The sequence below is a fragment of the Protopterus annectens genome, chromosome 1.part0 (genome assembly GCF_019279795.1).
Source record: "Protopterus annectens isolate FY-2018-M chromosome 1.part0, PAN1.0, whole genome shotgun sequence".
Taxonomy (NCBI): domain Eukaryota; kingdom Metazoa; phylum Chordata; order Ceratodontiformes; family Protopteridae; genus Protopterus; species Protopterus annectens.
The window spans coordinates 1,025,740,786-1,025,756,722 of NC_056725.1; the positions used below are offsets into that span (position 1 = coordinate 1,025,740,786).

General features: G+C 37.1%; 1 long non-coding RNA gene across 1 annotated transcript in view; it reads right to left on the reverse strand.

The window, feature by feature from the left end:
- LOC122796384 overlaps window positions 1–15,937 on the reverse strand; it is a 253,484-nt gene that overhangs the window by 81,906 nt on the left and 155,641 nt on the right. The window lies entirely within an intron of this gene.

The window sequence follows — 15,937 nt, forward strand, 5'->3', positions numbered from 1 at the left end:
TTGTCTATGAGAAGTTAGTATTCCTTTACTTAAGAAACCAAGAGTTCATTCAGCAAGGTCCGTGCCTACTTCTTCTTTTATGCACACATTCCCTAGTGGCAAAATACGCTTTGCTCCGACTTGGTCCACAGTCCACATGTTCATGTCTCATTACACGTTGGATTTTAAGTCCAGATCCCTTACCTCTACTGGCTCTGCCATTTTCAGGAACATCCTTCCTTAGTGCCTCCCAGGTGTCTAGTAACTTTGGAACTTGTCCCAAAGGTTGAATTGGATGGAGAAAGACAATAGATCTGCGTTGTCTTGTTTTTGTCCAGTTCAACATCTCTCCCTCCCCCTTCCAAATTTGTCATCTGGTGTTCCTCTTTGAATGGATGGACCTCATCAGGGACCTTGTCCCTGTTAAGCCTCAGCTAGTTTTTAACTTTTTAATTCTAATTCCTTACCCATTTGAACAAATACTCCAGTTCAATACAATAGTGGATAACTTATAAGTGGATGAGCAGGCAAACTCGATCTGAGGTATATTGGGGAACAGAGGGAATTATAGGTAAGGGACGAGTCATTGCCTTAGATCCACAGGTTCTGAGAGGTGCTAAGTCTGAATCTTTGAACAGGATAAAAACAATTCAACATGGATCTATCGTTATGGTAAGTACATAACTTTAATTTTTGCAATAATATGGTTGTTTTCCTGCCAGTTTTGGAGTAAAGTCAGTAAACTCCATTTATTACATGGAGAATTATGACTGGCTTTCCTTTTATAACCAGTTATATATCTAAGGAATTCATGTGAAATGAAACTGACGTTATGATTGGTGATTAGATCGTATGTAATTCTTTGTAGTGTGTGGAGACAAACATGCATTTAACAATAATGTAAAAAAAAAAAGAGAGAGAGAGAAAGACAATGTGAGTGTCCGAAAGAAAAAGCAAATGGCTTAATTGTATTAATTTCTGCATATGCTATACTTTTAGATTGTGCTTGTTAAACCACTTCCATAACGTCGTGAAAGAAATTAAACATTACAGTAAGAGATTACTCAAAAAATATAAAGTCATGAAAGTTCTAGAGTAGACAATCACTAGGGTATCCATTATAACGCTCTTAAGAAGCTGCAACAGAGGTTACAGATACCTGGTGTCAAAGCCATGGCCTGAAGCTCAATGCCAAAAAGTGTATTGTCATCCCCTTTGGTAAAAACTCTGTACCCATGAACTACCACATAGCTGGGAGTCTACTTAATGCCGAAAATGTGATGAGACCTTCAGACTCAGGTGGACAGTAGTCTCTCCTTTGATAATCACATTGCCACAGTGGTCAGGAAATCCTTCTACGTGGCTCATCTCATCACAAAAGGATTCTCATCCAGAAAAAAAGAGGTCATTGTTCCCCTCTACTCATCACTCATTAGACCCATTATAGAGTACAATGCCCCTTTTGGTATGTACCTCACAAGACATCTACAACAACTGGAAAGACCACAGAAATACCTCACAAAGAGGATTACTGGCCTCAAACAGATGCCCTATGCAGACCGTCTCAAAAAACTACAGCTTTACTCCATCGCATATCGCCTACTCAGGGGCGATCTCTGCCTAACATACAAAGCTATGTCAAACCCAGAGCTGCTGGACATGCTCCACTTAAATAAATCCCAATTCCTCCAAGCTACACGCTCTAGGGACCTAAACCTTGTCACCACAATAAACAGAACATGCTGAAGGGATAGATTCCTGTCCCAGAGACTTCCCATACTCTGGAACAAACTACCTATCTATATCAAACAAAGCTCCTCATTAGCACTCTTTGGATGGGAAATGGGAAATTCACCCCAGGGATCACTTCTGTGGCTCTGCTCGACAGGGGTACAGGAAAATAAATTTCTTGGGTGGAGAAAGCCAGGGTACATTTTTTGGCTAGGCTTGTATGGGCCCTAGGGCTGATAGCCTAGTACCTACCTATGGACCTATGAACATGCTCATAGATACAGTCGCAAAAGTGAAAGACTGTAATTGCCATATGCAGCAGGAAATAACACATCTTATGACAATGGGGTTTGAGACTTTATTAAAGTCATAAATGTATCCACATATAGTTAGGGTCTTTTTTTTAAGCTATTTCTGTGAAACTCTTAAAAAACAGAATGACGGATAACAGTTTAACAGTGATTGATATACTGAAGAAATAAAAATGGACTTGGCCCTCCTAAAGCAATAATTCTAGTAAAAATGTAATGGAGACATTTAGAATGATTCTTGGGAAAAATCATCAGCCTAAATGATTACAAATTAAAGCACTGAAATTTAAATACTAGATTTTGGTTATTTTAATTAAATCCAAACATTATCCATTTTACAACCTCTAACAAAGTCGAAGCATGCACTGTGGTGAAATATAAAGTAGCCTAAAAACGGAACTGTGAGGGTACTTTGTGCCCTTCAATACAAACAAATACCCATCAAATAAGGCAGCACAGTTTGTCAACTTCTGATTTTTAGCTGTCTGGAAATTCTGTACAGTGATTTTGTACACAAAATGAAAAGAGCCTTTAAATTTCATATAGTAGAGATCAAGTAAGTGGTTCACATATTAAGCAAACTATCAAAAAGCTACAAAGCTAATTTTATAGACTGAATGCTAAACAGTACAAGATTACAACCTGAAAGATTATGATAGTGAAGACATATGCAACACTTTTCTCTGGGAAATAATTCATAAAAATGTAAGGTAGACCACATGATGTATTATATAAGACTGAAAAAAAAATATTTAAACATACATGCACGCACACAACTCAGATTAAATCTTTGTTTTAATGAAATGACTTATATAAACTACTGAATTTAATAGCTGGATGGATTTTAAGCAGGTGAGTAATAAGAAACCTGCTAATATATGCTACCTGTCATGATGATGATGATGTTTAAACAGTGGTTGAGTATGAGTTACACACCTGATTTGCTCAACAGTACATTGTCTGAAATGTTTCCAAAAATGCAGTTAATTGTCTCATATGAATACTTACATACAGTTGCGGAAAGTAACTTTGCTTAGTTGGAAAAACAGTACTAATGTTTTTCTGCTAAATAACTGGTCTTATTTTACTGGATGTCCCCAACGTGACTGAAGATAATGCTGATGTGACAATAAAAGCAAATTTTATAAGTAAATAATGCTGTGCAAACATTATGAATCCCTCACACTTAGATTTATCAGTCTACTGGAAGAGTTAGTGGAAGTTACTGTTGCTTGGAGTCCTATACTAATTATGTCTTAAAATCCCAGAAATTCACAAGGCAAATTTATTTCAATGAATTTCTCACTGATTCTTGATTCATCAGCATAAACTGATTGACTCCCAAGTCTTTGAACATATTTATAATGTTAACTTAACTGTGGGTATAAATAGACATTCCCCTTCTCCCAAGGCTTAGTAATTTAAGTTACCAAATGTAGAGATACTGGAGTGTGAAATGTGTACTTTTAACAGTTTTAGATGAGTTCAGCACATAGGAGGCTTGGAGATATACTGGGAATTGAACCCAGGATCTCATTTCTGCAAAGTATGCACTCTACCACTGTCCTACATTCCCTTACAAAGTTATTCTGACTGCAGTTGTAAGAGGATTTAAAATGCATCCTCAGGATAGACCTCTCAAGGTTCAAACTCATGACTTACAGTTTATAAAATCAGCACCTAAAGGGCTACGCCACAGATCCAAACAAAGAAAAAAAACCTTACCAGAAGCAAACTCGTGACCCTGAAGATGCAAACCAAACAATACCACACTTCTAAACAACCACATTTGCTGCTTTAAGAGTTGGCAACCTTTGTCTTAAATGTGAGTAAAATATCTAGCCGTAGTATGCTGCAGACATTTGCCTTCTCCTTTATCTTGGATAATAAACTCTAAATTTTGTGCTGCTTTGCAGAAACAAAAAATAATAATAGTTTCAGGATTTCTGTATCTGCTACCGTATATCAGCATACTACGGGATTTCCTGCTGCAGTTAGAAAAAGTACACTATATGAGGATGTGTACTGAGCAGATTTTGCAGGATCTGCAATGATCACCCATAACTTTATTGGCAAATGCAACTCAATAACAGCATCTCACTAATATAACCATCTGAGTCTACTTCCGCCAACAAGCCCTATCATAAAAAATAGTAATAATATATGATAATATGTATTGTGGAGAGTGTGACATCTGTGCACTGACCCAGTGATCAAGGAGCCTCAATTCTCACCATTTGCACCAGTGAGGGGCATCTTCTTTGGGAGGGATAACAAGTACACAAACAGTAAAGTACAATTTCCCTTAAGAGCACACAGACACAGTCAGTCTGGGGCTGGTTTCTCCCTTTCTCTCCAGATCCCCAATAAGACTCCCCACTGGCACAGCTATAGAGTGGAGTCCTTAGCCAGGGTTCCAAACCAAGTCCTCCCAGCACTCCCTCTGTCGAACCAGTGCTTTGTATCCCTGCCCAAGTAGCTGACACACACACACACACACACACACACACACACACACACACACACACACACACACACACCCTTTGAGATATGATTTATTTACAACCACACAGACACTCCTGGGGAAGGCTGGCACAGATTCACAAGATGTCCCCCTTCGGTCCAGGCTATAAGGTAGTAATCCACTGCCACCAGAACCCCTACTTATCAGCTACCCATAAGGCCCTTCCCAAAGGGTGTCCAATTTATACTGTGCAATATTATTATCCAAATAGTAAGTGGACGAAAAGCAAGACTTATTGGAGTGGCTTTGTACAGTATTGCCAAATACATGCAAGTACTCTAGAGCTTAAATTGTCTCTGCACAAAACAGCCACAGTTTAAAGGTTAAAAAATATTTAATAATAAATAATAAAAACACAAGACAAATCTTCTCAATTCTACACAGTGCTAGTCAAGAGTTCAGAAATAACAGGAAAATGCTTAAAATAATACTGTAGAATAGTCTGACATAAATATAGAAAACAGCTAGACTAAATCTGACTAAATTCCTCTCTAACTCTAAGAGCAATCACAGTTCTAAATAAACAAATATAGAGCAATGGCAGAGTACTAGTGAGTGGATGTTCTTCAGACAAAATCCAAAATGCCTTCTCTTTCTCCCTGAGATCTCTTAAATTGGTAATACATCACTGCTGACTCATTTTAGATTACATCATTCTTCTCTGGTTCCCAGGCTAGCAGAAACTCAGAGTTTTAACATTTCTTCTATCTTGCACCTGGCCAGGAAACCATAACAATAAAATACATTATACATGTAAAACCTTGCAATTAACTCTGGTCTCAAAACAACAGAAGGAATTCTTCAGTCCAGACATTATGTCTCCCAGTTTTGAGATCAGTCATTCAATGTTTGACTTATCAGCTTTCTTCCAGCAGAGTGCACTGTGGTTACATTTTTGAAGTTCAACATTTAACACAGTTTGATAACATTTAGGAGGAAAAGCCTGTGGATTATATTCAGATTTACAATGACACAGAATTATCTACAAAATTCTATCTAGCTAGGCTGGCAGCCTTCACATATATTCACAGAGAGTATCACTTCAGAAGCCCTTTATTATGTACTCAAGTTCAGGTGTTACGTCATATCATAATTAGCCAAAAGTCATCTGCGAAGGGCTTTGCTTGGCTGCCAAATACTGGTGTGAATTATTGCTTATTGTTTACATTTTTAAAGCAAAACAACAAATGAAAACTTCATGAAAAGTTAAGCTTCCACTTGTTCTATACCTCTCTGTCCCTTGTTGTTGTTGTGTCTTTCGGCTTTTCCTGGTTAGGGGTCGCCACAGCGGAACTCTGGTCCGCTAATGATTGGCAGTAGAATTTTACGTGCCGAGTTGCCGGCCCTGACGCACAACCTTCAACGAAGGTACGCCCATTCACGCATGTCTCCACACAGAAGACGCTCTAGCTGAGAATCGAACAGGACAACATCTTACTGTGAGGCAACAACACTACCGCACCACCACCACCACTATGTCCCTGATTTTGAAAAACATCCCTGATTTTGCCTCATAGTTTTGTCCTGTCCCTTGTAAAAAATTTGATTTTCTGGTAAATTTCTAAGGATTAGTGTCAGTAAATAATGACAGGCAGAAGAGTTTCATATTTCTTATTCTTCAGAAAATAAATGTTGATGTGAAACCCGTGTTTTTTTTTTTACTTATTTAAGACAATTAGAGTAATATTTAAAAACTGTTCCTCATTTTGGGGCCTACATGTCTGTACTATTTATGGCTTTGTCTGGATTGTTTGAGCAAAGTAGTTGAGAGGTATGACTTCCACTTTCATTCTTCACTGAATTTGGGTTTAAGGTGGATGTCAGTTCTTTGACGCCTTTAACTTCTGCTGTTCTATTTTCTTTAAATGAAGAATGTAACACGTGTACACTGCTTAAAGTGTTCCATCACTCTTTGTAAATTACCTTATGCATTACAGCATATGGTGCTTCCAGAGCTATCCTGCATTTTTGTTTTTTGTCATTGCCTGTTTTCCAGTACCAAATTTAAAATTATAACCTTTGTGAAATACTGATTTCTCCATGCATGACATTATCCTAAAGTTTGTTTAACTTTACCTTCAGTTTTTCAAGGTATGGAGTGCTTCCATAAACTTTAATGAATGCACCAAACAGCATGTGTGGGTTCCCATCCTTTAAAGTCTATGGATGCACGCCACACTATTCCCCTCAAGATATATCAGTGATGGATAAAATAGAATTACGTGAACATATTCAAAATAAAATGTTTGCAAAGCTTTTTATTAAGAAATTGAGCATATAATTTTGGTAAGATGGAGAGGAAAATATATCACAGCACTTAATTTTGAAAGTGCCATGATGTATAGTTAAACTGTGATGGAATATTTTAAATAATGAATTGGTAGTTTTTGCCAAAAAGTGCAGAATGCAAACTTTCATCAGTAGGAGCATATATGGATATTTTCTAGTATTTATAATCAACATGCATAAATAGAGTATGGAGAGGATAGGTTATAAGTTGGACATATTAGTCAAGCAGTTCCTACCTGCGTGGCATCACAGTATTAAAAAAGAATGTGATCCTACTATATAGGTACATGAATGCTAGTTACCTGAGGCCTCATTTGCTCAAATTGAATGTGGATATATTCTTATTATCTGGGTGTTGTAAGTCTCTTGACCCTTTTATTGAGGAAGAATTTGTTCCCACACATACCTTTTACTTTCATATACCAGCTCTGAGGTCACACAACAGTAGGGGTGAGGGGCAAACATGTGGGATGGAATCCTGCTCACATTCAAGCATTTGTGTGGAGTCTACATGTCCTTTACGACTTTGTGTGAGTTTATCCAGGTGCTTTGGTTTCCTCCAGTATCACAGAGGTATGTCATACATGAAGTGGCATTCTTCCAATTTGTCTGTAGGTAAGTGGACATTGTATGTGTGTGTGTGTGTGGGGGGGCATGGTATGCATGTGTGTATATTTGTTCGTCTTGTAATAAACCTGGCTTGTCATAGGCAGAGTCATTTGAAAGACCTGTCTTGTCAGAGGGGTAATGTCAGTGTTTGGGTATGTTTGTGTGTGTGTGTGTGTGTGTGTGTGTGTGTGTGTGTGTGTGTGTGTGTGTGTGTGTGTGTGTGTGTGTGTGTGTGTGTGTGTGTGTGTGTGTGTGTGTGTGTGTGTGTGAGTGTATGCACATGTATGAGACTGTGGGCATATATAATATTGGTGGGCATATTAATCAGTCTTGTAACAAAAGAAAATAAAGTAAACAAATCATTATCTTCAGAAATAAGACACAACACAACATCTAGACCCTCAAATTTTATGGGAGCCTGGCAAACCTCCACACCCCATATGTATGCATGGATTTTGATAAAAGCTTATTAAATACCTCTGCCCTGGACCACACAAGTCTATAACTGGCCTTGTTCAGAGGTTTGCATAAAAGGTCCCTATAACTTGTGAGGAGCTGAAGGCAGTACGCCATTATTTCTTTAATTTTCATCACAATCAAACCTCAGCAGTGTACACAGAAGGTCACTATAGCTTGCATAGAGGGTGGGGATAATATGGTTATTACTTGTTTGACTTTCTCTCACAATCAAACCACATACGTGTACGCAGAAGGTCACTGTAGTTTGTGTGTTGGCTAGAGACAGTATAACCATTATTTAATTTTCTGCCCAATTAAACTGTAGTGGTGAGCAAAAAAGATCACTATATCCTCATAATCAAACATCAGACATGTATACAGCTAAGTATCCATTAGGGGTAAGGAGGCATGCAGTGTATACATTTCTGACAGCCTCTAGATGAAATATGCTTCTGTGTTCTATTTATTCTTTCACCTCTATCCCATTCTGTAATCAGAAGCAGTGGCGGATTTAGGCATTGGCGCAGGGGCGCGCGCCGGCCCCTTTATAAACTTTTTTTTTTTTTTTTTTAACTCGGATGCCGGCCCCTTTATAAACCTTTTTTTTTTTTTTTTAACTCGGATGCATCTTCCCTTAGAATCCTATCACCAAACGCGCCTAATGCTCAGAGATGTGATTGGAGGTTGTAGTCAGATGGTATTTTTTTTTATAACGATCCTCCAACCGCATCTCTCGGTTTTAATTTAGGCGCCTAGTAAGAGACTTGTCAAGTATCGCCAAGTAAAATAAAAATAAAAAAATCACTTCAGATTACCAGATTTATATACGATATAGGCTTTTAAGTGCGCGTAGATACACCCTCGCTCATGGTTAGTTTTTAAATTTGTAAGTCCGAAAACAGTGAGGTTACAAATTGTCCATTACCAATATTTTATATTAGGGAATGTTAGGGATACACTATTTTGAGGTTGTTAATCATAGATATCATAGTCATTGTAAATAAATTGTGAAGAGGGTGTTCTTGTGAAATCCTCATGATTTCACCTCCTTTTGTGTGTTACTTTGGCTGTACTTATTGAAGCAGGGCAGTTACCTAAACTGTTGAAGGGCCAAGTGTGCTTTGCCTTTTTCATCGGACAGAGTCTAGAGGAGGACCGTGACACTGCAAGGGTATTCTGCAGTGAAGGGCCAAAAACATCACGTCATACCATCCCGAACAGAGTAGTTTAAAACAATACGTTCTTGTAGTGTGTTGAGATAACTTTTTAGTTTCTCACAGCATATCGCAGATCCCCCTGGTACCTGGTAATACTGCAGAACGTGGAAGCTGAAGGGGTTCATTGAGCCAAGGTTTCTGAGGAGGAGAAGGTCCCCAGTTTGCACTGAGCGCTGCACTGCACAGCTGAGCTGGGTATGTGAGGGGCACTACTGGCTTTAACTGTTTTAAACGTGCTATTTCTTCAAAATGCATGTCAGTCATTCTCTTCCTAAAACATTACTAAAGTGTGCTGTCTTACAGACTTGTAATTATTTGTGCTGAATTTATGAGAGCTAAGTTTGGACACGTTGCAATCTAACATTTTAGGACCACTGATTTTATTGTTCCTGATTGGGTCAGTATTTCGGTTTGCTTGTTCAGAAGTGGTTAGCATCCAAGTCTGGTTCATTTATTTATTATTTTGCATTATGCCAGCATTTTACAACAGACTTCTTATCTGTGCTATAGTAATATTTGCCTGACCGGTTTGGGTGTTTGACAGTTATGTGGAACCATAATATAGAACCGTAGGCAGGAGCAGTATTGTACCTTAAGAGTAGAAATAATGCTTTATATGAAAATGTCGGATATTCTGTGGATTTCTGCACCGTTACTACTTTTCGAGTGTTTCGTTTAAATTGTTTTGTGAACTGCTTTTGTTGTCTTGTTTTCTTTCTGTATCAGTGGAAGTCTGTTCCTTTTTTAGACAACTCTTTTCATGTGAAAAAGAACACAGTAAAAAAAGAAATCTGTTTTACTTGTGGAGTTTGAGGTGATGATGAAGTGACTTAACAACTGGAGGTGCTTAACAAAACTTAGGAGTTGCAAAAATATTTGCCAAAGGATGCAGCTGTTTGGTTTCTTTGCAGAGCTGCCAGTTTGGGGTAACGTTTACAGCACGAGTGCTTATTTGCATGTGTGTATAATAATCTTTTTTTTTTTAATCGGCTGCCTTTTATGATTTATAGTGATTGTATTTTGATTATGTTTTACCTGAAGTCGAGTTGGAACAAACTTGCATGAGTTACTTTTAAAAAAAACATTTATGATATAATTTCCTCAGTCAGTAAAATAAGTAAACTTGTCGGAAAATACAGGCAGTCCTGTGGCAACGAAGAAATTGGGCACACATGTTAAGTAGTAAGGATAGCTGAAAGGCATGATACACAGATCGCAACTTAATCGGTAGAAGGAGATAAGGTTTTAGGCTCTGTCAGCATGAGTCCAAACCTTGAATATCAACACATGCTGTGCAAAACAATGCAGGTGTTCCTGCTCCAGACGGCATGAACTTCACTATTGTAACGATTTCCAAGATATAAACTGCAAATTTATAAATTCCTTCCAGACTGATACATGTGTTGAATTACACAGTTGTATAGTTACGATTATTGTCTTTAATTACACACTTTACAGTTTTTAGAAGAGCCACTAACTTGTAGAGCACCTACTGCATCCCTACAAACAGGGCTTGACATAATACAAGACCTGCAGATTAAACGGGATGTTTCAACAAATGGGGAAAATATCATTCACAGACATGTTAGCCACAATGACAGAAGACTTTATTTTGGTTAATGTTTATATCTCTTCAGAATCCCAGTTAGTTACAATGAGTGCATATCAGCATTTTCTTGTCATAAGCACCTCTCGAGGTCCATACATTTCATTGGTATAGTCAATCAATAATGTCGATAGCAGAGTTTCATTCCTTTTATAATTCAGAATGTGCATGGTGATGCTGTACCTGTTGCTCTATGAACATTGTAAGTGCTTCACAGTAATAGCAGACAAAATCTTATGGTGTCATCTAGTGCTCTTCCTGGATTTGTCCTGAAGTCTTCAGCATAATTGTTTCAGATTGACTCACCCCCACCATTCACAACTATCCATGAGTTTGCCGCTGCTTTGTTCCTCATATTTAATGCACTATCAATCAATAATGCCAGACTTTAAGAGTTTTATACTTCTTATAGTTCTCAAAATACAAGCCAAAACAAGTCCTGTCAGTTAGCAGAGCAGATGTAATCTCTGGGTTTCTATGGATTGCCATGCCAAAGGTATGGAGCTTGAAGCCCCCCCCCCCCCGAGTTTTATTATAATTTGTTTCAGTAACATATTTTACAATTCAAAGAGTATCCCTAGTGTCTTGTCGTACAGAGGACTACAGCTTTACATTGTTAACAAGTTGCTCTGCGTGCTGAAGCCTGTTGTTCTATTAACTTTTTACTTGTGTTATAGTATCCCTGGTATCTAGTGCCCTAGATCACACTGATGGACACGGTCACCCATTCACAAATACATCTACACACACACACACACACACACACACACACACACACACACACACACACACACACACACACACACACACACACATTCCACCACCTCTACCTGTCCGCTAAACTCCCTGGCACTTACCTCAAATGCAATTTCACTTACTCAAAGTAATGTGTGAATGTAAATTTTTGACTCTGCTCATTAAAATGGCCATCCAAGCTGACTTACGCAGCCAAGCAGTCATTTCCAGGGGGAGAGCACATAGCTAATTAACATAGGTCACGCCTATGGAATGCCTCATTAGAATTTGTGGTAGGCCACAAAGACAGTCCACTATCGTGTAGCACCTCTTTTTGGAGGTTTCTTTTTGGGGGATAAGCTCTTGGCTAGGCTTGTAAGGGATCCTGGACCATTAGCCAAGTAACCTCCTATGGTATAATTAGGGCTGTGTCTCAATCAGAAATGATTACCACAAAGGGCAAAACAGGCTTAATCCTCACAGTAACCTTTTTGAATCTCCCACAGGATGTTTTCTAGCTTAAACTATTGTAAATATAATGCTACCTTTATTTTGTGAATGATATCGTACCATCATCTTTTAAAATTTGTACAAGCTGTTTGCCTTTGGTATGGACGTGAAATCTATCATTTAATATATCCAGTTAAATAAATAAACAAACAAATTAAACAAAATATCCAGTTATTCTACTAAATATTTCTTTTAATGCAAATACTTTAAACATCTTCAGTCTGCTTAGTAGCTGCAGATCAGCAATTATATACGCACAGAATTGGCTTATTCACGGTCTTTGGTTGTTGCAGGCTGACAGGTCTCTCCAAGACGTACGTCATGGAATTTGAACGTTATGTGAATTTGCAGTCACTCTTTCTAACTGGGGATGGAATTAACGGCTGCCCACACTTCCCAACTGTATTTTATTGCTCTGTCTCAATTCCACCTAAAACTGGTGACTTCTGGAGAAAATGTGGTGAATAACAATTGTATCTTAAACTTTGTATTGTTAATCATTGTTATAATAAAACAAAAAAAACTAGGTGCACTATACGGAAACCAATAATCCGTTACAGATGGCACCAGATCTAAAATAGCACATAGGGTTGCCACCTTTTCAAATGCCCAAAGTGGGACATTTTTGGTAGAAACGTCAGATTTTGCAGGGCAAAATATATCCACAGCCAGTAAAAAGGACATAACTTCAGTTTTTTATATAAATAAAAGCTTATCCTTGTAACATTTTAGTTGCTTATTCTGTTTCTTATAAACATTTAGGTGTTTCAAATACAGAATAACTGTTTTATGCAACTATTACATAAAATATAGGAAATATATTTGCCCTATAATCTCAGGACATTTTCCATTTTTTTCAGTTTCTTTGCAGGACACAACTGCCCAAAGAGGGACTGTCCCTCGTAAAGTGGGACAGGTGAGGCATTACCCTGTGCTAATAATTAAAAGTGATGTCTTAATTCTGCTCTTCCGTGGGTTGTTGCTGACCTTTTAGTCACATGCATTAGTAAGAGGTAAGAAAATGTCCTACAAGTTTTCTCTGATGCAAGATGCACCCTCTGAGTGTTTAATTACACATGGCATACGAAGATGAAAAGAGGTAGCTTAGCATCTCACTGTGACCATCTTTGTTATCAGACTGTAAGGATATGCTTCACCTGGTTAAATATTAAAATAAAGTCTGGAAAATAAATAGTTATCTCCAGCAAGTCTCCTTTACTAAGAATTTATATGCAATTTTTTTTTTCTAAGAACGTTTAATTTTGTACCTTTATGTATGTATTTCATTTACTGAAGTCTGCTCACATTATTTTTTGAGATAGCATTTTCTTTATTATTAATAATGACATACCTGAGCAAACCCTTCGTTATTTCACTGGTTTCATTTAATGCTTTGTTATCCACTGCAAGAATATGCTACACATGGATCTAGCTTTGTTATACATCTCTTTACCTGCTCAGTTTGATTATTGAACTACTGTTAATGTTAATATGCTGTGATTTATTTATCTTACATATATCAACTGTATCATATTCTGAATTTTCATTTATAGTCTAGGAATCACCTGTGTCCTCTTGAGAAGCAAAGAAATGTTATAAGATTCTTGTAAAGCAGTGATCCTTAGTGTAGACTTTTGCCATTTGGCTCAAAAATGCAAATATAGAGTTAATTGTTCATTATGATAAAAACACTTAAAAAAACTTGGTCTTGTGTGAGGGTAAGGTTAATTTCATAAGTTTTGTGTTTCCAAAGTTATCTTGTTACCAAGCTGTGTTTCACTCTCAGGTGAATAACTGGTTATGATTGATTATAGTATATGCGTTAATCATGGTTGCTTCCTCATAAGCAGGAAATATTTTGAATAGTGCTGTGACAAGTAGCAAAAATGAACCTGAAAATGTTAATGTAGTAAATTGCACACAGAGAAATAGTTTTAATAGGCAAGATAGCTAATGATTTATTTTAATGCATAAACATGATTGTAATTAATTTTATTGGAGGGCATGTTTGCAGGTTAGTTTATGACTCTAATCAGTGTTTTAATATACTGTTTTGTCAAGGCTGTATATTATACATGTATTCTTTATATTTATGGCATCATTTTTATGCTTACCAAAATTTGTTTAGTTCAACATGCAGGTAACCTGATGTTACACCTTTATTTATGCAGTTTCCTTAAAGGAACACACTATTCAAATCCATTGCTTGCTGCTTCATGAAATTCGGTGCATCATGTGGTACATATCATTATGGCTCAGAATTCCATCCCATGATTGAGTGGCCAAAATAAATGTATTTTGTGGCAGCCAGGCTTTCTGTAGTCTTTACTCCTGTCTAGATGATGAGGTCATTTAATTTGAAATATTACAAATGATGGAACAACAGTGAGTAACTACAGTGTGAGGGAAACTGACTGGGGTAACATTCTTCATGTTTGTTTACACTAAATGTGAAGTTGGACTTGCAGTGTCTTAATTTAAAGAAGTCAACAAAACCTACTGAAATAACAGATTTTCATTGCTGCACATATACTGTAGGAAACCCAGTCTATATTTAAGATGGTTATCAAAATCTAATATATTTCCACCTTATTGGTTTTACATAACTTTAATGTAAGTTTTATTTATTAGATAAGAAAGATCGAAGGGGGGAATAAAATGAAAGCTTTTTACCACACAGTAAATTTGCATGTAGAATGTTTTGTTCAGAATAATTCATTTTCCCTATTTCAAAGTCAGAAAATGTGAAATGTATAATGCAGCATCTCATTGTTTTTCACGAGAGGGGTGATTACCTTCCATTAATGCTTAATGAGCACTGTGTACAGTTTTTCTCTGTCAAACTTCAAGCACTCTGATGTAATAGATTGCATTTGTGTACCATCCTTTTCTGTTTCTACTGAATGTGAGCATTAATGTACTGTACTTTGTAAGCATATTCTTCGTAATACTGCGTGTGAAAATTTTAACTTACAGGGTCACTGTAACAGTAAATCATAACATTTGTTTACCCACCTTAATTTTTTATTTAACCACCTTTTTAACCCACAAGAAGGTTGAAATTTACTAGTAGTGTCTCTTCCCTGTGAAGACCCATGTCCTTAAAGGTAGCAATGCTGAAGGTGTAAGACATACATACACATTGTTCATTGCTCTCTCCTATTCTTCTCTGTGTCTGACTTACTAATGTTCTCTCAGTTTATCCCTGAGGAAAATAAGTGCATAGTGGCTAACACTGTCTATCCTGCACTATTATTTCAGTGGAGTACTATTTGCAGAGCTATAATTTTATAAAACATGCAACTACATTTAGACATAATCAGAAGTGATTGTCTTCTCTCTTAGAGTTAATATAAAAGTGCTTGTTTTGCTGTGGCTACATTATTAAATTGAATGCTGTGAGAATTGTCTTAGATTTAATAAAGACATTAAACTTGAGGCATTTAAAAGCTTTGTCTTAATACCTTACTTCTACTTCATATTCTAGTAAGAAGCCCTCCACTAACTCTGCAGAAGAATAGAAACAGCTTTAAATGCTGAGTAATACTGCACACTTAAAATTTTGACAATTTCTTCTTTACCAGCATCTAGTCCTCCCAAATAATATAGGAAAATAAGGAGGAGGCTGACTGAGAATGTGTATTACTGGGTACATCTTCTCCTCTTCCAGCTAAATATGCTGTTATCTCAAGAGAAACTAACACTGAAAACATAACCCCCTACTTTTGATTGTAAATGCTTTGATAGGGAATAACTTTCTTAAAGAGCATATAAAATGTATGTTGCTTCCAGGGATGTTTACTTGTCTTTACAATCCAGCTGCTTAGTAACCATCAGGGTTAACTCATTGTTGATCAGAGACCCTTCCCCTTAACATATTTGTCTTTGTGATGACTTCTTCTAGTACAGTATTTGTTTTATTCTGGATCAATTGACTACAAGTCTGTCAGACCCAAGATTCTTCTGT